This window comes from Scyliorhinus torazame, chromosome 15, assembly GCF_047496885.1.
Source record: "Scyliorhinus torazame isolate Kashiwa2021f chromosome 15, sScyTor2.1, whole genome shotgun sequence".
NCBI lineage: Eukaryota > Metazoa > Chordata > Chondrichthyes > Carcharhiniformes > Scyliorhinidae > Scyliorhinus > Scyliorhinus torazame.
The window spans coordinates 26,999,706-27,021,801 of NC_092721.1; the positions used below are offsets into that span (position 1 = coordinate 26,999,706).

Here is a 22,096-nt window from a genome sequence, read left to right on the forward strand (position 1 = left end):
GCCTGTGTGGAGTCTGCATCCTCTCCCCGTGTCTGCGTGGGTTTCCTTGGGTGCTCCGATTTCCTCCCACAAGTCCTGAAAGACGTGCTGTTAGGTAATTTGGACATTCTGAATTCTCCCTCTGTGTACCCGAACAGGCATCGGAATGTGGTGACTAGGGGGATTTTCTGAGTTAAGGTTACATCTCATTGTGGTGTTAATGTAAGCCTACTTGTGACAATAAAGATTATTATTATTATTATGGATGAATGCAAGTGAATGAGTCAATAGGTAGGTTGTTAGGATGGCTAGGTGGGTGAGGTGGCAGAGTGTGTGGTATTTGAACTCTGTACTAAATCTCAGAGTTAGAAAATTCTTGTCAAGGAATAACCTTACTAGCAAAAAGAATAATCACGAGTTTAGAATGATAACTAACAAGGTTTATTGGACAGTAGAGATTAATACTTAACATTTGACTCGGCACGGCAATGCATGATACACCAGTCTATTTTTGTGCTGGTGTCTTTTCTTGGTTCCTTGAACCGTCTCTTGACTTACAATTTCCTTCAAGATTTTAACTTAGACAACTTCACTCTAACATAGATATGCGTCCTTTTGAAGCTTCAAGACGTGGGCAGCATGGTAGCACAAGTGGATAGCACTGTGGCTTCACAGCACCAGGGTCCCAGGTTCGATTCCCCGCTGGGTCACTGTCTGTGCGGAGTCTGCACGTTGTCTGCGTGGGTTTCCTCCGGGTGCTCCGGTTTCCTCCCACAGTCCAAAGATGTGCAGGTTAGGTGGATTGGCCATGATAAATTGCCCTTTGAGACCAAAAAGGGTAGGAGGGGTTATTGGGTTTTGGGGATAGGGTGGAAGTGAGGTGGGTGCAGACTCGATGGCCCATATGGCCCATAGCACTGTATGTTCTACTTCAACAAAGTAGATCCTTTTTCAACTCAACTTCCCAGTTTACCTAATTATTGGTGTTTCCAGTCCACCTGAACTGCTGAAGCTATGCAATTAACAGCTACCTGCAAAATGTTTTTTCTCTCTCTTTGGTAGAATCCGCTTCCGAATAAAAAAATGACTAGGACTTTACTACTGATTCTCCCAAGTTAGGCTATAACTGACTCGGCAGCTAAGTGGTCATACGTTTCTATTCACTCTCTCTCTCGAGACAGTTACTTTAGCCCTGACAATCCTAGATGCACTAATCTCTAATTCTGGATTGTCACGGCAACCCTCCCTCTTGTGACAATCACTTTAGTCACTAGCTCAGCAGAATGTTGAGTTCTTCCAGTAACCAGTCAGCTGGGACAAATATCCATCGACAGGTAATTTTCTGCACAACTGCTGACATCCTAGAAAATGCACTACTCTCAACTCTCTCTCCTGACAAATGCCTCCCCCCCCCCCGCCTCACCACGGCAACCCCCAATCCCCCTCCCCAACAATTCTGTGACAAATGCTAATTCTTGGCAAATGCAAAGACCTCAGTGATGCTGCTCTATTTTTAGACCCTTTTTTTGCAGGTAGCTTTGCAACATTTAGCCCATGTATGTGCACCTGAATCAACACAAATAACATTTTCTAACCTAATATTTGCAATCCTTGATCAATAGAAAGAGCGCTCCTTGCTTCCCCGCAACAATCCAACCTTAATTTGTACCTCTTAACTGAAGGACCTGTCCTCAGACCATTCTTCTAGCCAATCAGATTTGTAGCTTCAGCTTCAATTTACTGTTAAGTTAGACTTGCTGGAGTCTAAATGCTAAATATGTCCGAGCTGTAACTTTAGTTCACTCCATGGGCTGGATTGTCCGGTCGTCGACACCGAAATTGCGTTCGGCGATTGACCGGAGAATCCGGGTTTATGACAGAATTGGTGCCGGCGCCTCTTTCGCGATGCTCTGGCCCCTCCAAAGCGGCGTAATCTAGGAGTGCACCGTGCCACATATCGAAGGCCTCAGGACATTGCCAGAGGCCCGCACCCCAATGCTCCGCCCTCCCGACCGGCCAAGTTCCCGAGTTCCGTGTGTCTCATCCGTCGGGAACTCAGCATGGCGGCAGCAGACTCAGTCCAATGCTGCCACAGTCGGGGAAGTGCTGAACCGCGGGCAGGGGGACATTATTCGGGGCTGGGGCATTATGCGGGCTGGGTCCGCGTGCTGCGTTCGCTGTGTGGCACGGCGCGGCCTCCGCAGGCCGCCGCCGTGTGCATGCGCAGCCACAGGCCTGGCAATTCTCTGGGGCTTATTGGCAGCTAGAGCCGGGTACCCTACGCTGCCGTCCTGCTAGCCCCCAGCAAAACGGGGATTCGGTGGCTGTTTTGCGCCATATTTTCTGGTGTAAAACACCATTGTTCCCACGCCGGTGTGGGGATATAGCAGAATGGGAGAATCTAACCCCATGTGTTCTTTCCCCCAGCCCCCCAACCCCCACTCTCCCCAGCCCCCCAAACCCCTAACCCCACCGCCCCCACAAACCCATTAACCAAAGTTAATTTAAGCTTCAGGATTTATTTCTAACCACAGCTCCCCCAAAGGCCAAACATGTATTGTAAGAAACACTGTCAGATCATGCGCTCCCAAATTCAATTCCATCTTGGTCAATCTTTGCCAATAAAGCAGTAGGAGTACTTGTTAGTCCCAGAACCCATGGCTAACGATGGGAAAATGTACTAGCTATGAGGAGAGGTTGAATACACTTGGTTTGTTCTCACTGGAACGAAGGAGGCTGAGGGGCGACCTGATAGAGGGCTACAAATTTATGAGGGGCATAGACAGAGTGGATAGTCAGAGACTTTTCCCCAGGGTAGAGGGGTCAATTACTAGGGGGCATAGGTTTAAGGTGCGAGGGGCAAGGTTTGGAGTAGATGTACGAGGCAAGTTTTTTTACACAGAGGGTAGTGGGTGCCTGGAACTCGCTACCGGAGGAGGTGGTGGAAGCAGGGACGATAGTGACATTTAAGGGGCATCTTGACAAATACATGAATAGGATGGGAATACAGGGATGCGGACCCCGGAAGTGTAGAAGATTTTAGTTTAGACGGGTGCATGGTCGGCACGGGCTTGGAGGGCTGAAGGGCTTGTTCCTGTGCTGTCCATGTCATGATATTCAAACACACACATCATGATAGACACACCAACAGACAAATCAGAACACACAACACCACAACCAATCACAGAAAGATATAAAAGCACAAACACGACACCTGGTGGTCAGTATTAGCTGGAGACAAGGACAAGGACAGACCTGCTACACGACACACTCAGGAAGACAGCACGTGCAGAGTATCCAGAACGAACTGTACAAAAGAGTTAAAATAAAATAGAGTTGTACCACATACAACTGTGTTGGCTCATCTGTGCACCAGAGCACCCAACACCACATGGTACAGGAGTGGATCGATACCTGCCGGCATACCTCAGTGTACACAGACAACCAGCAGTGCCCAGGCAAAATGATAGAGCTCCCGGTTCCGCAGCCGCTCCAGTGCCACGGCGATCTCCGCGAAAACTGGCGGTGATTCCGGCAAGTGTTCGAATTGTTCCTGGTGGCAGCTGAACTCCAAGACCTGGATGATAGCGAAAAAATTGAATTTCTCCTCACCATCGCCGGTGCAAGGGCAAGAGAAATATTCACAAGGTTCAGGTTTTTCAGGAGGCAGCAAAGGTACGATTACCAGGCAGTCCTGGACAAATTCTCCAAGTACTGTGAAGAAAACGCAATCCAATCGGCAAGTAAAGGTAAGAAAAGCTGCAGTACTCACCTCGTGGCCGGGATCCCGGAGCCCGAATTCCCAGAGGCCGAAATCCCGGGCCTGAGAGAGGGCTGGGTCGCGGTCGGCGGCCATCTTGCTAAAGGTATCACACTAGCACAGTTGCGCGAGCAGTACGCAGAACCGGAAGTTTCGTTTGCGCATGCGCGAGATGCTGCGCATGCGCAGTCAAGAAAACGGCCATCGGTAAAGGAACAGCGATCTGCACATGCGCAGTCGCTTCCTACGTGCTACATACCGAGCGTCAGGATGTCAGAGGCCCCAGACCGCACCAATTTAAAGGGGAAACGTCCCAAATCCAATTTAAAAGGGAAACGTCCCAAATCAAAAAAACAAAAATCTGTTAAAGCTGTAAAACAACCTTCCCTCACCTGGAATGACAGCACATTGCCGCAAATTGACCCAGGAGATGAATTTGACCTCCGAAGAACCCTCCAACAAGCAGTTACCTACGCACAAGCCGATGATTCCGACCTCGAATACTTCGATGACGATCTTTACAGTGTTTCCGGACCTCGCGAGCCCAATGATAGCTCCGTGGTCCTATACGACGATGACTCGGACGAACCTTTCGTGTTGCACATTGGCGGCCCCCACATTGAATCCGACGCAGATGCGGATTCATTTTTCGGATTTGAAGATCTTCAACCCAGCAGATATGACGTCCCAACTTATCAGTGCCGGATGATGCTGCAGCCTGACATTAACAGACAGGGAGCGGTGCAAGCCCACAGAGAGCGGCCTGCTGCCACACAGAGCATGGTCCACGTCCCGCTCAGCATTCCCGACTCTATGAAAGAAGGCATGCAAGACTCCAGAGCGCAGTCCTTGCATGAACAAGAAGTGACTCCACAGTCACAAGCCTCCACAGCGAGCTCGTGGACAGAATCCACAATTGCAGAAACGCAAGACTCCAGAGCGCAGTCCTTGCACGAACAAGAAGTGACTCCAGTGTCACAAGCCTCCACAGCAAGCTCGTGGACAGACTCCACAATTGCAGAAACGCAAGACTCCAGAGCGCAGTCCTTGCACGAACAAGAAGTGACTCCAGTGTCACAAGCCTCCACAGAGAGCTCGTGGACAGCCTCCACGATAGAAGAAACGCTTGACTCCGATGTGCAGTCCTTGCAGGAACAAGACCATGAGGGTCTAGCAACCTCTCCTGACCAACCAGCGGCAGACTATGCAAGTCTGCCATGCTCACGTGAACAGCGCGAAGGCTATGACAGCCTACCATGCTCCACTGCACAGCAGCATGACCATGACGGTCTCTCATGCTACAATGAAGGGCACAGCGCTGATGACTGTTCAAGCCCAACTGAAGACAAGCCAAAGGAATCTCCTCTTCCAAGCCCGAAGGAAAAAGGTTCATGCGCTGACCTTCAGAATCACTGTAGCCGAACAGAGATTAATAATGCTGCACGGTCACAGAAGGATACTGAGGATTTGCTAAAGAAATTACCTGTATGTTTAACCACACTAACCCCAGTGATTCAGCAGTTATGTATGGGGAGTATAATGTGGGCAATTGAGAACAGTAAAAGAGAGACTGTGACCATGCCAGTCCCAGCAAAATCAGACCCAGAGACCATGAAGGCATGTACATTAGACAAAGATACATATGAGGCACCTGAGAAGAAAAGCCCAAATGAAGGACAACGGCAAGACAATGACAGTCCACCGACATGGTGTGCACCACCAGATGAAAACTCTGACAATTTACCCAACCCTAGTGAACAGCAAGCTGCTAATGAGGATCTATCCACGGGATGTGAGACGAGTGACGACAGCATCCCACTTCCCATGCAAAAGGTGCAAGGTGACAGACCTCGCCTAGTGCGTACCGAGGCACTCGACGATCACAGTGGGACCACTGACAACTGCGGTGGCGGCGCACCGCTTCCACCCTCGATGGCTCGAGCCTCTCCACTGGTCGGTGCATTCCTGCATGTTCCGACTCCAGAAGTGCAGCTTCAGGGAATCTCGGCTGCCTCCAGTGAACCTGTTGGGACTCCGGACGGGGAGCATCGACGGAAGGCAGACCGGACTCCAGATGGGGAGCAGCCAAGCGCCGACTCTGATTCGTGCACGCCAGACCTTGCTCCGGACGGGCGGTGTCGCGGCCTCGGTGATGGCACACTCAGGGTGACGGCGGATGCCACGGCGACAGGGAATGGATCGCGTGGCAGTCCCACTGGGTCGGCAGTGGCGACCAGCACCGGCGGTCCAAGACGGACACACCAACTCGCCCCATCGCCAGACGTTGATGCGAGCAACAATTCTCTCTCCAAGGCGACATGCTTTGACGTTTCTCTGCGGAGTCGCCCTTCCGGCACAGCAGGTGGCCGGAACCAGCGTGCACGGTCTCGGCCAACTTCCACATCTGGCACAATCATCGCCTTGCATGATATTAGTGATGGTGCTTCTTCAATGGCAACGACCCATCGGCTACAAGATGCCGTCCACCACAAACATAAAAAGAAAAAAGACTCCACCTTGTTCCTGGCATGCAGGGCGGATGGATTGGGGCGTAGGCGCAATCAGCGAGCTTTGTGCTGCCTTCCACGCTCGCAACTGAACCGTACGCACACGCCGGATCCTCCACTGGTTCCCAAGGATGACTTCGTGGAGATGCCATGGATCATGCCCCTTCCATCGCCACCCGTGACCAGGCCACAGCAGCTAAAATCCTCCCCATGCAGAAGCTAAGGCTGTTTCTGGGACCTTGCCACCTGTCAAATCCAGGGCAAACTTTATTGAAGCAGACAAGTATTTTCTCCCTTTTGAGTTGGCATGCCAGTCGAAATGTCCCCGCATAGTCAGCACATCATCTGACTGTTTACAGAAATTAATTGATAGAATTATAGAGACAATATGTGGTTGTTCTCAAGGACCACAAACCGACGAAGGTGTTCAGTTGCAGATAATTAAGGCCTTACTAACTACAGTAACATCTCAGCACATAGAAATACACGAAGGAACTGTGTTACAGGCTGTTAGAACGCGCTACAATATACACCTGGCCAGCAAAAAAAAACTTAGTAAACCAAACCACAGCCAAGGCAACACTAACAAAGATGTTGAATGTTATATTTGCACGAATGAAAAACCAAGCACTGCACGAAGTACAACAAATGGAAAAGTAGAGACTTCGGCAACAGCATCACCTCCAACAGTCCAAGGTGAACCAGTGTGAACCCAAATCTCCACAGCTGAACCGGCTTGAGGACCAGCCTATTCTTGAGGCGGTCACCCATTAGACTGGACTTATAACGCTGTTCATACGTTCAAAAAGTCAAACACTTCTGTATTATAACCTGTTGTTGTTTATCGTTCCAGATATCGTCTGACCGGACCACTGTTCAAGTTTTTTTTTTTCTCGCATTCATGTTTTGTTATGGTACAACCTTGTTAGTGTGACGCACCCAACATCGCCCCATGTAAATTGTTACGTCATATACACATGCTGTACACAACACACACACACACTCTTAGATGCACTCATGACACGATCATATTTATAACCACGTAGGCACATATCTTTGTAAAGAGGGGGGATGTCATGATATTCAAACACACACATCATGATAGACACACCAACAGACAAATCAGAATACACAACACCACAACCAATCACAGAAAGATATAAAAGCACAAACACGACACCTGGTGGTCAGTATTAGCTGGAGACAAGGACAAGGACAGACCTGCTACACGACACACTCAGGAAGACAGCACGTGCAGAGTATCCAGAACAAACTGTATAAAAGAGTTAAAATAAAATAGAGTTGTACCACATACAACTGTGTTGGCTCATCTGTGCACCAGAGCACCCAACACCACAGTCCATTTCTTTGTTCTTTGTACAAACGGGGGCAACACTCTGATTTCTAATGATTGATGCCTGTTGGAACTCATCAAGGCCTAATCAGCATAGGGTCAAGCTTCGCCATAATACTCTCCATACTCAAATGATTTGCTGACACACTGAGGGGAAATTTTAACCCCTGACAGTCAGCATACTATTCAGAAGCTGCAGTGGGGAGGGCCGGCACCATTTTAATGATCGACCCACGTTTAAATGGAATGGGTGAGTGCTTGGTGATCAGCAGGGCGAATGAGTGATGGGAGTTAGCGTATGGCTTTCGACGGGATTGGGCAATGTAAGGGAGGGGGGATTGAGAAGGAGTGGTTACAGCGCAATCTAATAGCTCTAACAGTGAGAAGCACAACTGCTCATCCCGACCCACATTAAAAGTTAACTCTTTGCGTCCCTTCCCTTGGAGCGTCTCTGGCACGTCTTGACAACTTCACTGAGTGAAGTGTCCGTGTCCATGCCCCAGCTACCCAGCATTAAGATAGGTCTGGGGTAGAAAAATGGTGGCAAGGAGGAGGTGATGGCATAATGGTACTGTCACTGAACTAGTTATCCAGAAAACCAGAGAAATGCTCTTGGGACCCGGGTTCGAATCCCACTACGGCAGATAGTGAAGTTTGAATTCAATGTAAAAGAAATCTGGAATTAATCATCCAGCTATGACCGTGAAACCATTGTTCGTTGCTGTAAAAACTCACCTGGTTCGCTAATGTCCTTTCGGGAAGGAAATCTGCTGTCCTTACTTGGTCTGACCTCCATGTGACTCCAGGCCCACGGCAATGTGGTTGGCTCTGAAATGGCTGAACAAGATAATCAGTTCAAGGGCATTTAGGGATGGGCAATAAATGCTGGCCCAGCCGTCGACACTCACATCTCCATGAATGAATGAAAAAAAAGTGGAACACTTGGATTTTAACTTTTGCTTGGAGGGATTAAAATCCCTTCCTTTCTTGTGTCTACCTAAACATGAAGCACAGCAAGGTACCGAAGGGTTAATAGGGTATATGGGCCGGTAATACAGAAGAGTCAAGCAAGGAAGGGAAGAAATTGGAAGTCCATCCTTACTTCCCGCTATTTGTCTCTCTAACTAACTCAACATTTCATGCACCCTCCAATTACCCCTTCTCAGTGGTTTATTGGAAATGATTATGGTCATGAATTGGAAAGGAAAATTACAACACTGTGTACAATGTTGGATACCACATCTTACATATTGACCATGGAAAGGGGAGAACACAGATTCCCTTATATTCTGTGGAATATAGAAGGTTAAGGAGTCATTTGATTTAGGTTTTTAGGATTCAGAAAGGAGTTGGAATGGTCGACAGACAGAAATGATTTCCGTAGGTGGGGGGAGTCTAGGGCAAGGGAGCATAACCTTAACCAACCCATTCAGGAGAGAGGTTGAGAAACATGTGAGGGTGGGATTCCCCCGGTGGGATCCCCCCTCCCTGCCACGCCGTTGTGGCGTGTTTTCCAATTGCCAAAGTGGCTTGCCATTTTTCACCATTGGGATATTCTGGCCCTGCCGATGTCGTGAGCATTTTGCGTGGCTCGTCCACCCCCCCCCCCCCACCCCACCTGTTGCCTTCGGTGGGACTGGAAGATTCTGCTGTTGGGAAGGTCTGGAAACTCCCTCCCTTCATCACACAAATTGTGGTAGAGGTATGGAACTCTCAATTAATAATTTTACACCGAAGATTGATAACTTTTTGGGAGACAAGGGTACTAAAAACATAATTTTCTCAGGTAATTAAGTTACAACACATGAATGTCAGAACAGGTTTGAGGGGCCCTATATCCAACTCCTCATAGAATTTACAGTGCAGCAGGAGACCATTCGGCCCATCAAGTCTGCACCGGACCTTGGCCCCCACCCTATCCCCGTAACCCAGTAACCCCACCTAATCTTTTGGACACGAAGGGCAATTTATCGTGGCCAATCCATCTAACCTGCACACCTTTGGACTGTGGCAGGAAACCGGAGCACCCGGAGGAAACCCACGCAGACACCAGGAAAAGGTGCACACTCCAAGGCTGGAATTGAACCTGGGACCTTGGAGCTGTGAGGCAGCAGTGCTAACCACTCTGCCACCGTGCTGTCCTGTTCTCACGTTCCTAAAATCACCTCCTATCAGTCACTTTCCCCTTGGATCTCTCTCTCCTCTCCCCTTCCGCCCCAGCCACCCACCCTCTGATAAAACTAAATCAGTTTTGTCCGTGCTTTACTATATTCGGCAGTCTCCAATACAAGTAAAGCTTTCAGCATAATCTTAACACATGTGCAATGTGGCCTAAATCATATTAAAAACACTGAAGATTATTGCACTGGGTTTAAAACCACCCTGGGAACCTTCTGGCAAAAAATAGTTTTGTCACAGGATGTTTTTAATTTGAACAGAAAAATGCTCCACCACATGTTCAGTTTGAAGATCAAAGGCAACGGTTACAAATGTTTAATCATTTTTATCTGGAATTGGTGCTAAGCCCCCATTGAAAAACTGTACTCAGTGAAAGGGCTTATCTCCATAGAGCTGTTTTTCCTAACGTGTTCCTAATTATATCTGAATGTAATGCTTGCAGTTGATGTTTGAACAATGTGGCAGTAATTTCTTTACAGACCTTGTTGTTCTTTGAACTCTGAGAACAGAGAGCTAGAACGGAACTAGATCAATGGGATTTGAGCCTGGCCAGCTGGAACCTCCAGAGAACGTATTTGCAGCTGTTCCCCAGAAACAGCCTCGTAGCCGTGTGTGGGGAGGGCACTGTCCCTCTACCCAGTCCATACTGTGCTGAATAACCTGGACATTGAGCAGTCCTCAATGCCAGGCAGGGCCAGGAACCTTAATACAATTTTGCACAGCAGGAATTCCGCTGACGGCCGATGAATTTCCCCCCCTCCCCCCCAACCCCGTAATTTGGCAGCATGGTGGCACAGTGGGTTAGCCCTGCTGCCTCACAGCGCCGAGATCCCAGGTTCGATCCCGGCTCTGGGTCACTGTCCGTGTGGAGTTTGCACATTCTCCCCGTGTCTGCGTGGGTTTCACCCCCACAACCCAAAGATGTGCAGGCTAGGTGGATTGACCACGCCAAATTGCCCCTAAATTGGAAAAAATGAATTGGGTACTCTAAATTTATATTAAAAAATGAAAACAAAAGTCTGCTCCACCATTCAATGAGATGATGGTTGATTTGATGATAATCCTCAGGCCCACTTTCAAGCCTTATCCCCATAACCCTTGATTTCCTTACTAATTAAAAATCTGTCTATCTCAGCCTTGAACATAACTAATGACCCAAGCTCGACAGCCCTCCGCGATAAAGAATTCCACAGAGAAGAAATTCTTCCTCCTCTCTGTCTTGAATGGGCGGCCTCCTTTACTCTTTGATTATGGCCTCTGGTCCTAGACTCGCCCACAAGGGGAAGCATCCTCTCAGCACCCTGAGAATCCTGGATGTCTCAATAAGGTCACCTCTCATTCTTCTAAACTCCAATGAGCACAGGCCCAATCTGATCAACCGCTCTTCATAAGAAAATCCCTCCATAACCGGGAGCAACTGAGTGAACCTTCTCACAGCTGCCTCCAAAGCCACTGTATCTTTCCTTAGATAATGGGACCAAAATTGTTCACAGTCCAACCTCGGTACCTGTGCATGCTCCTGGTACACCCCTGTGAGTTCCATGGCCCTCTCATCGAAAGAAGTCACGATCTTAAGTTCGGGCATTCCATCGTCCATCTCTCTCTCTCTTTCTTTCTCTGCAGCTGTGGGCTATCTTCTCCTGCAGGGACCAATGACAACATTTAAAATGGTGGTCTATGAATATGCCAGTGTTGCTTCTCCTGTAATACATATAGAGGAAAACATCCTGCACACTCTGGTCTTCTATATTACATAATACCACAAAAGCCCAGAAACCACCTCCTGAAACCGAGTGTGAAAAATTAGAAGGGGCTGCACAGGGTTCACATTCCTGAAACAAATCTCTTATCCCTGTGGTTAACAGGGTTGCCAACCCTCCTGGGTTGACCTGGAAGTGCCATGAATTGAAGGTCAATCTCCAGGACGCTTCTGTGTGCAATGGAGGAGAAAAATCACAGGGATTTTAAGAAGGAGAGATTTTTTAAAAAGTTTTCTTTGAACATTTCTCTTTACCAGATATAAAATGATTGAAAATGGGAGTTTAAAAAAAAGGCTGTTTGACTGACAGTCAAGCATCATCCAATTGGGCAATGAGTCTTTTTGCTTTCTAATTGGGGTAGGAAAGCAACACGTCACGAAGATGGATGCGTTGGCCGACTAATGGCTCAGGTGTAGGGGCAAGCCATGCGATTAACCCTCCAGGAATACATGATCACAGTTGGCAGCCCTAATGGTTAACGTAAAGGTAAAATGCCTTCACAGACATATAGGGCGGGATTCTCTCATCCCGCGGCAGAGTGTCCACGCCGTTATGGCAGCGTGAACAGGCCGCTCCCAGGACTAATTCTGGCCCCTATCGGGGGCCAGCACGGCGCTGGGGTGGTTCACGCCGCTCCAGCTGCCGATCCCGGTGCGGACTGGGTGCCGCGGGATCCGCTCCTGCACAGTGGCTTCCTTCAACGCGCTGGCCCCGACGCAACATGGCGCAGGACTACAGGGGCCGGCACGCAGGAAATGAGTCCCCCAGCCAAAGAGGCCTGCCCGCCGATCGGTGGGCCCCAATCGCGGGCCTGGTCGCATCCGAGGCCCCCCCCCGGGGTCGGAGCCCCCCCCCCTCCCCACAGGCCGCCACCCGACCCTTCCACACTGAGTTCCCGCCTGCTGAGAGCATGTGCGGATGGCCGCTGACGGGACTCAGTGTTTCCGCGATGGCCGCTCGGCCCATCGCGGCCCGTGAATCAGCGGGCCGGCCGCGTAGAGCGGGCCGCAATCGGCACCGTGCCAACCACGCCGGCGCCAATGATACTGATTCTCCGCTCTGCGGAAATCGCGTGCCCTGGTCGGGGTGGCGTGGCCCGGTCATGGGGATTCTCCGGCCCGGCCCAGGACTGAGAGAACCCCGCCCAGAATTTACAGTGCAGAAGGAGGCCATTCGGCCCATCAAGTCTGCACCGGCACTTCGAAAGAGCACCCCACTTAAGCCCACACCTCTGCCCCATACCCGTAACCCAGCAACCCCACCCAACCCCTTTGGACACTCAGGGCAATTTAGCATGACAAATCCACCTAACCCGCACGTCTTTGGAATGTGGGAGGAAACCAGAGCTCCCGGAAGAAAACCACGCAGACACGGGGAAAACATGCCGACTCTGCACAGACACTGACCCAAGCCGGGAATCGAACCTGGGACCCTGGAGCTGTGAAGCAACAGTGCTAACCACTGTGCTACCGTGCTTCCCACTTCAACTGTAATATAGTTACTCTAACATTGTTTCTGTTGTCGTAAGTGGCTTAAGTGATGTGAATTAAGTTAAAGTTACCATTCACAATTTATGGACCAGAGATCTGAATGTTTGAATTTTTTAGTTGTTTTAGAAATTAGTTCTGAGTGAATTCTGATTGTTAAACATGCCTGTTCAGTCCCTGTTTTCAATTTTGCTGAACTAGCCTTCATTAAATCCTTTGAGGAATGGAGACATAAATTGACAGTGAGAAATTGTAAATTTTCTGGAGGGTACTTTACCTAAACTACTAAATCTGTAATTAGTTACAGATTCAAATTGTAACCTTAAGTAATGTATTCCTCCCTTTCTTCCTTGTGTTGAGGGACTCACTCTTGTTGCTTTAAAATTCCTTGGGTATATCTCACACAAGTGGACATTCTTAATATGTGAGTACATATCACTGAGTACCTGTGGAGAGTTTCAAAAGTCAAGTCTGAATTGAAATATCATCATAGAATCCCTACAGTGCAGGAAGAGGACATTTGGCCCATCGAGTCTACACTGGCCCTCCGAAAGAGCACTGTACCCAGATCCACTCCCCTACCCACCCCACCCTCCCTATTCCCGTACTCTAACCTGCACATCCCTAGATACTAAGGGGCGATTTTAACATGGCCAATCCACCCTAATCTGCACATTTTTGGACTGTGGGAGGAAACCGGAGCACCCGGAGGAAACCCTCGTAGACACGGAGAGAAAGTGCAAACTGCACACTGACAGTCACCCAATCCGGAATCGAACCTGGATCTCTGGCGCTGTGAGGCAGCAGTGCTAACCATGGTGCCACCGTGTCGCCATTATCTAAAGCAATTTCATCTATTTCCTTTAAGAAATGCCTTCAATGCATAACAACCATGGATGATTGAAGATATTAACAGTGAAAGACAGGCTCGATAAATATAAACTCTTCCCACTGGATGGAGATTCTAAAATGAGGGGATGTAGTCTAAAAATTAGGTGCAGACCATTCAGGAGCGATGTTAGGAGGAACCTCGTCACTCAAGGATGGTAAAGGTTTGGAACTCTCTCCCACAAACAGCAGTTGAAGTTAGATCAGTTGTTAATTTTAAATCTGAGATCAATAGATTTTTGTTAAACAAAAAAATTAAAGGATATGGGCCAAAGGTATAAAGTTAGGTCACAGATCAGCCATGATCTTATTGAATGAATGGCAGGACAGGCTCGAGGGGCTGAATGGCCTACTCCTGTACCTATGTTCCTATGACTAAATACCTTACCAGAATAATATCTTATATCTTATATCAAATAAATATCTTGGACGGGATTCTCCGTTGGCTGATGCCGAAATCGGGAACCACGATTGGGCGGAGAATAGGTTCCAACGCGAAAATCGCGGCGGGTGCCGATTTGATGCCAAATCGCAATTCTCCATTGCCTTGACAGCAGAGTAAATGCGGTCCGGAACGCACATACAGGATATCATTAGCATATCATTAGCGTGCCTGACCCGGTGTTCTGCGAGGCCTCCACGATTCTCCGCCTCCGATGGGTCGAGTTGCCGGCGGCGTAGTTCACTTGTACTTTTAAAAATCATGAAACCGGTGGCGTGGCTGCTGAAGGAGAGAGAGGGGGTGCGGAAAGTGTCCAACATCACCATAGTTTGCTGACAACTGTGTCACTGGCCGGGGGGCTTCTGCCAGGGCCGGGAGAGTAGGGGTGGTGGTGGCCAGGAGATGAGCTGTGGGGTCGGGGTGGGCAGGCACGGAACACCATTGCCGTAACCGGAAAGGCAGCCATGCAGCTGCGCACACCGCTGATTGCCCACTGTGAACTTAGGGCCAACTGTCGTATAGGTGTCCCCCTCGGCCACCCCCGCTAGGTGCCCTCTAACCCCAGCTAACCCATCAGCTGTATGGGCACGCTCCAGCTTAACCAGTGCCACCTTGTTGGCTGGGATGAGTGTGTGTGGGGATTGTAATGTGCATATGTGGCTGCAGCTTGTCAGCCTCCCGAGTGTCAATCATGGACCCGGCGAATGCAACACCATTTTTCATAGGAATCGATTGTGTTCCACGTGGCATCGGGCTAACCCCTCCGTAGTCGCTGAATCGGTCCAGGATCGGCGCCAATTTGGCTGCCGTGAAATACCACGAATTCTGTGCTGGCGTCAACACTATGGGCTGGATTCGCCGATTTTGAAGCTAAGTGCCAATGCCGGGGTGGGAACTGTGGCATTTTACAATCCTGCGACCGGTGAGGGGTTAGCATCCACGCTGGTTAAAACTCCCGGCTCCCATAAACGGCTGGAGAATGGCTGGGTCCATGCGCATGGGCCGCGCATGCGCACGGCGACGACCTACAGCGGTTGCACCGTAAAACATGGCGCCGGCTGTGCGTGGACCCGACCTGCCAAATACTGCCCCCGGCTACCCCGTGACGGCCCCCTTCCACATGAACCTTCTCCAATCCTTCTCGTCTAATCTATCAGCAAAACCCTCTATTTCCTTCTCCTTCATATACTTATAAGGCTGCCCTTAAATCTATCCACGCTATTCACCTCAACCACACCCTTTGGGAGTAAATCCCACATTCTCAGCACTCTTCTTAATTCTCAATTTGATTTTTCTTGGGTAACAATCTGATATTGATAGCCTGCAGTCTAGTCCTCACCTACAAGTGTAAACACACTTTTCAGTTGTGGGAAGTATAGAAAACAGGAGCAGGAGTAGGCCATTCAGCCCCAAGAACCTGCTCCACCATTCAGTATGATTGTGGCTGATCGTCCATCTCAATGTCGTACCTCCGCTCTCTCCCCATATCCTTTGAGACCTTTACTTTCTATAAATATGGCGTGCTCAATTTGCTCTCCTCTCCAGCTTAATGTGAGGTCTTGTGGTGCCGTGAGTAGTGTCCCCATCTCTGAGTCAGAAACTCTGGGTTCAAGTCCCACCCCAGGACCTGATGGCCAACGAAGATGCACTCATAACTTGGTCAAACAGTTAAGTATTAACTTGCAAATCTTTCCAGCACATGGTGGGTGGTAAGCGCAGGAGAGGTCCCTGGTCAACCATGCCAATGGCACATAAAATTGAAGCCTCTACCATCATACTTCTGGACCATAACATGCGTGTAAAAGTGCACGTTGCCACAGCAACTTGGGCTCCCTGAGTGAACTGTAACCCACCACCACCAAAGTTTTATTACTGTATGATTTGCAACACTATCAAAGTACTGAACATGTAACTGAGATGGCTGCTCTTCTTTATGCAATCTACCAAAAACACAAAATAAATAGATTTTTTAAACAAATTTCCTCACATATCCTGGTTTTTCTCTCTTCCTCCCCCGACAGAATTGCGGAATAATAGATGCAGACAGCACAGAAGGCCATTTGGCCTGTCCTTCATTTGCTGGATCTTTGACATAGCTGTCTACAAGTTCCTCTTCATTAGGTATCTTTTGCTAATGTTTTTCAAATTTACGAGAGAGGTTTTGCGGCATAAGGTATAGCAATCCGACCTCTGCTCCAGACGTTGTAGGTTCAAATCCCGCACCGGCGAGTTGAGCTTGTCAGCAGGACTGGCCCCTCGTAGATAGGGGCGCCATTTCAAATTACAGCTTGTGCCCCTTGGACCCGCCCCACTCACCCCCTCCACTAATGGGCAAGGCCTCCTTGGGCCCGAGCCCTGAAGGTGCCACCCAGGCACCCCAGCCAGGGTCAGGGTGTCAGGCTGAAAGTGCCAAGCTGCCCGGGTACCGGGAGAGCGCCTGGTAGGGGTTGCCCTATTGTCAATCAACCGGCTCTAACGGCCTGTGAGACTCCCCAAGTTGCCATCACGCCTGGTCCACGTTTGTGCAAACCAGAGTAAACAGAACCCAGCCAAGGGCTTGAGGGAGTGGCTGTTGGCTCCCAGGCGCCGGGTGAAAGGGGCGACGGGTATTTGATTGACCCTAATGGCTCATTTAAATATGCTGATCTGGATCACGCCCAACAAGGGGGCTCACACGAGTCTCACCCGTTGCACCCAATCGTGCCTGTAGCCAAACACGTTGATTAATAGCCCGTATGTAAATCCTTCCAGTACCCCTACGGAAGGTGGCAAGCGCAGGAGAGCCCCCTCGTCAGTCAGAACTGTGTTATAGCTGCAACACAACATCCTCTGCATGTTAAAGACTCCACGTGGAGGTTCCTGCCACAGGCACCGTGGGACGACTGGAAGAACAAATTTATTGTCCTTTGTGATTTACCCACACGCCAGATACAACAGATTTCCTCTGTCTCCTTTATCGAAACTGCACATCATCTTGTAAACTTCGATAAAGTCACCTTTTATCCTTTTCTGTTGCAAGAAGAACGCTCCAGCTTTTCCAAATTCACCTCTGAACGAAAGCACAACAATGCCAGCAAACATCCTGGTGAACCTCCAGTCTATTCCTTCTGAGGTCTTCACATATTTTTGAAAGTGTGGAGCCTGGGATTATTCCAAATACCCCAGCTGAAGCCTAACCTGCGATTTCTTGTTTTAAATAAATTTAGAGTTTAATTTTTTCCAATTTAGAGGCAATTTTGCGTGGCCAATGCACCTACCCTGTACATCTTTTTGGGTTGTAGAGGCGAAACCCACGCAAACACGGGAAGAATGTACAAACTTCACACGGACAGTGACCCAGGACCAAGACCTTTAAGGATTTTTGCACGTGGACCCCAATTTCCAGGATTTTCCCACCCACCACGCACGTTTTCCGGCAACAGAGGCAGCTTGCCATTGGGTGCTGGAAGAATCTTCCGCTCTCACTGAAGTCAAAGGCCATTTGCGTTGCTCGCCGGGAACCTCGGGCGAAATTCTCCGGAAACGGCGCGATGTCCGCCGACTGGCGCCCAAAACGGCGCCAATCAGATGGGCATCGCGCCGCCCCAAAGGTGCGGAATGCTCCGCATCTTTGGGGGCCGAGCCCCAACATTGAGGGGCTAGGCCGACGCCGGAGGAATTTCCGCCCCGCCAGCTGGCGGAAACGGCCTTTGTTGCCCCGCCAGCTGGTGCGAAAATGACATCTCCGGGCGGCACATGCGCGGGAGCGTCAGCGGCCGCTGACAGTTTCCCACGCATGCGCAGTGGAGGGAGTCTCTTCCACCTCCGCCATGGTGGAGACCGTGGCGGAGGCGGAAGGGAAAGAGTGCCCCCACGGCACAGGCCCGCCCGCGGATCGGTGGGCCCCGATCGCGGGCCAGGCCACCGTGGGGGCACGCCCCGGTGCCAGATTGCCCCGCGCCCCCCCCAGGACCCCGGAACCCGCCCACGCCGCCTTGTCCCGCCGGTAAGGTAGGTGATTTAATTTACGCCGGCGGGACAGGCAATTTATTGGCGGGACTTCGGCCAATCCGGGCCGGAGAATCGAGCGGGGGGGCCCGCCAACCGGCGCAGCGCGATTCCTGCCCCCGCCGAATATCCGGTGCCGGAGACTTCGGCAACCGGCGGGGGCGGTATTCACACCAGCCCCCGGCGATTCTCCGACCCGGCGGGGGGTCGGAGAATGTCGCCCGACTCATCTTTTCTCAAAAATTGGAATCCATAATACCACAGCGAGCAAATCAAATGTGCAACAACTCTGAGTCATACTACCGGGCTTTAAATCCGTATGATTTCTGGTAATTTGACATACGTAGATTGATTGTAAGGAGTTTTGCCTGCCAGGGAGTTTAATCTGGTGTGCAGATGAACATTGTTGTTTAGTGTGGTTTCTGTATCAATGCATCGGGAAGCATAATCTAAATAACTTACTTTGTTTTTCCTTCATTTTCAAACCTGCCATTCTGCTCTCTGGATTGAATTTTCCCCAACCTGTAATCAGGGGTTTGGAGATGGTGAGGAGCTGGGAGAGTAGTGGGATACACCTTTGGGACAGTCCACTGACACTGTCCCACCTCAGGGCAACTTTCCCTGGGGCAATTGGAATTGGACACTCGCATCAAAGAGGTGGGCAGGTAATGAACCCAATTAAGGCCCCAATCAAGGGTCATTTTCCACCAGTGCCATAACTTTCCTGGCATTTCATAGGCTGCCAGCTCGAGCTGAATTAATTGGGGACATCGGAGGTTACTGTAGCCACCTGAGTTGGCCAACTCCCGATGTAAAATGGAGAACAGCAAAGGCTGCAGGGAAATTCAGCCAACACAGGCAGAAACCAGCAGGTGCAAGTTTACTGTGTATCAAACTCTGCAAAAGCCCAGACAGCATCGATACAAGCAGCCATCTGCATAATAATGTAGCAGCCACCTACATACTAATAAGCAATCCCCGGGAACAATCGCAACATTTGGGTCAAACAAAGCTTAGCCAGGCTCCCCGGCGCCAGCAGGAGCCAACACAAAAGAGGTTAACGGACACCTCAAGACCCCCCAACGATCAGGGAACCGCTCCAGTATTGGAGAAATCGAACCAAGCGATTGGAACGAAGCCCAATCACCTGGAACCAGTTACAGGGTCCGCCCCGAAAGGCAGGAGGCCCCTGGGGACTATAAAGTTAAGCCCCCAAGTTCGAATCGTTCTTCTTGACCGGGTCACCCAGCAACGCGAACCAACCTTGACCGTGACCGGTTCAACGGCCGCCGACATCCAGTAAGTCTTAAGTCAACGCTCGCTACGAGATAGGTGCTCCGAGCTACCAATCCGTACCAACTTCGAATCCCGCATACTCAGAACCCGAACGAAAGGCCATTTGTTCCCCTGACCTGGTGGGCCAGTCCGAAGCTAAGTATAGGCCTGTTAGTCGTAGAAGTAGCTTAGAAGTAGAATTTGTGCATGAGTAGCGATTACTGTGTATAATAAATGTGCTTTGATTTGAATCTTACTAATCGGTGTATTGAGTTATTGATCATTACTTGGACTTGAACCTCGTGGCGGTATCATAAAGATACCTGGTGACTCGAGAGCAAAGGTTATAAAACAGAGCCAATTGAACCAACCAAAAGTTAGCAACATTACTGCAAAGCCCATAGGGGTACAGGTGTGACTGCATGCATCCTTCTGGAGGCGTCAATCCTTCTCTCTGATGCCCCTCCCAGTACTTTGCTACATTTTCACCACTGAAGAGGGAGGACTTTGTCAGCATCTCCATTTTGAGGCAGCCCCTTAGCCTTCCTATTTTCCAGAGTCCTTACCTCTCCCGGTGAGGCAGCCATCTGGATGTTGATGTGGTCAGTCCTATTGGACCTCAAGCTTCCCTGGTTAAAGGCTGTCCTTAAATGGATGGTGAACATGAAGGCAGCCAACTAGGGGGCTATTTCAGATAAAGTTGCTCTGGCCGGTGTACTGAGGCCACGTGTGGTCCTGATATCGGGACCTGATGCCCATGGGAAAATTCAGTTTGCATTCATTGGGCGCGATCCAATTGTGCCAGGCGTAGATCTGTGTGAGCCAGTTAGATCGTGGGAGAGGCTGAAATCGGTGTCCGCGCCGGGCGGCGATTGGTTTGCAATCTAACCGGCACGCTCCCATCGGCGGGTTCCAGATCCCGCCCGGACGTGGTGAGGTATCAATTAATACCATTTGGGGGCAACCTCCATCTCATTAGCGAGATGTACTCCCGGCCTCCCGGGATCTAATCAGCGCCCCAGTGAGAGGTCATGTGGACGCCCTTTAACCCACCTATTTAAAAATGGGAATCTAGCGCGCTGCTGTGGGGATCGGAAGAAGTGAGCTGCCATTTTCAAGATCGGGCATGCAGCCAGTTTGTTTGCGGTCTCCTCTTTTGCTTCTGTGGCCTGGAGTAAGGTAAGGAAGGATGTAAGATGACCTGCTGCCAGTGCTGGAGAAGGGGAAGGGTGCTCTCTCTCTCTCTCTCTCTCTCTCTTCTGGCATGCGCTGTGACGATGTGGCTTTCCGGTGTGATTTTCTACTGTTGAGAGTCTCCTGCTGGGAGCTATGGGAAGAGGAGAGAGAGGTGGAATGATTCAACTGAGCTACTGCCCCAGTGCTCAGGGGTGGGGGAAACCCCCGTGGGGGACCAGCCTGATAGGGGGGCCGGGCGCCATCGGTGAGGGGTTGTCTCTTGGGCGAGGGGGTGAGAGATTCAGCGCCCGCAGGTCCTACAGGCTATCTCCAGATTGTGTGTACCCCTATAGGTGCACACAATTACAGCTGCTGCCCATGTCCCACCGAACACCTCCAGGGCTGAGCCCTGTCTTTGGTAATCTGGTGCAGTCATTTTAACTCCCTCTGACAGTGAGCAGCCTCTGGCTGCACAGCTGACGGCTATTGTTAATACGGAATTGGCAATGTTAATTATGTGAGCACTTTAATTCACAGCTACAAGTTGTGTTTGTTGCTTGCTGCTGCTGGTATCTGAAAATGCCTTAAGGCTGTTATTGCTATTTTCTTCTATTTCTGTAGTCGGAAATAAGGACAATTTATTCTAAGATCACTGGTTCTGGAACACCGGGCTCAGGATGATGTATGAGTCCAGAAGACAATCCGGTTTGAAGCAAGAAGCCGCTGCGGGGCCTGGTGTGCGAAATTGTTCCAAATGGACCACCTGATGACGTAGTTGAAGAAATGCTTTTGCAGATTGTTGATGCTTTTGTTGCTGGTGTGGTGAGTGCTGCATGTAACTGGCCCGTCACCACGGGTTAAACACTCTGTATGTCAAGAATGTTCAACTGCATCTTGGGCGCCAGTGGAATATGTGGATGGCAAGGATTTGGTTCTGGTGAGATTGGGCCATGTGGGAGGGGCCTGCACAGCTGCTGCTCCTGAATGAAGAATGGCACTGATACGTGGAACAAGTAATGTACTGATGGACAGATCATTTCTACGACAAAGTTCTAGACATGGTAACACATTCTCAGGCTGATCCTCCTTTTCTATTGCGGAACCTGTGAGGGGTGATACCGTGTGTATGTTTTTTTTGTGAACATAAGCAGATATAACTTAATATTGATACCAATATAGAATGGTGACGTCTCCTTGTTGTTTAATGGTTAGTGCAAAATGTGGAATGTTACGAAGTTGATTTTAAATTTTTGTTACTGTGACCATTTAATAAACAAAATATTCTCAAATGAGGTTGCTGTTC

General features: G+C 49.8%; 1 long non-coding RNA gene across 1 annotated transcript in view; it reads right to left on the reverse strand.

The window, feature by feature from the left end:
• Window positions 1-397: 397 nt before the first annotated feature.
• The window catches only part of LOC140391569 (uncharacterized), a 197,158-nt gene continuing 175,459 nt past the window's right edge, over window positions 398-22,096 (reverse strand). The window contains exons 2-4 of the long non-coding RNA XR_011935109.1: window positions 11,286-11,418; window positions 8,336-8,437; window positions 398-800 (exon numbers count right to left, since the gene is read on the reverse strand). This is a non-coding gene — a long non-coding RNA (uncharacterized lncRNA). The remainder of the gene's footprint in view (window positions 801-8,335; window positions 8,438-11,285; window positions 11,419-22,096) is intronic.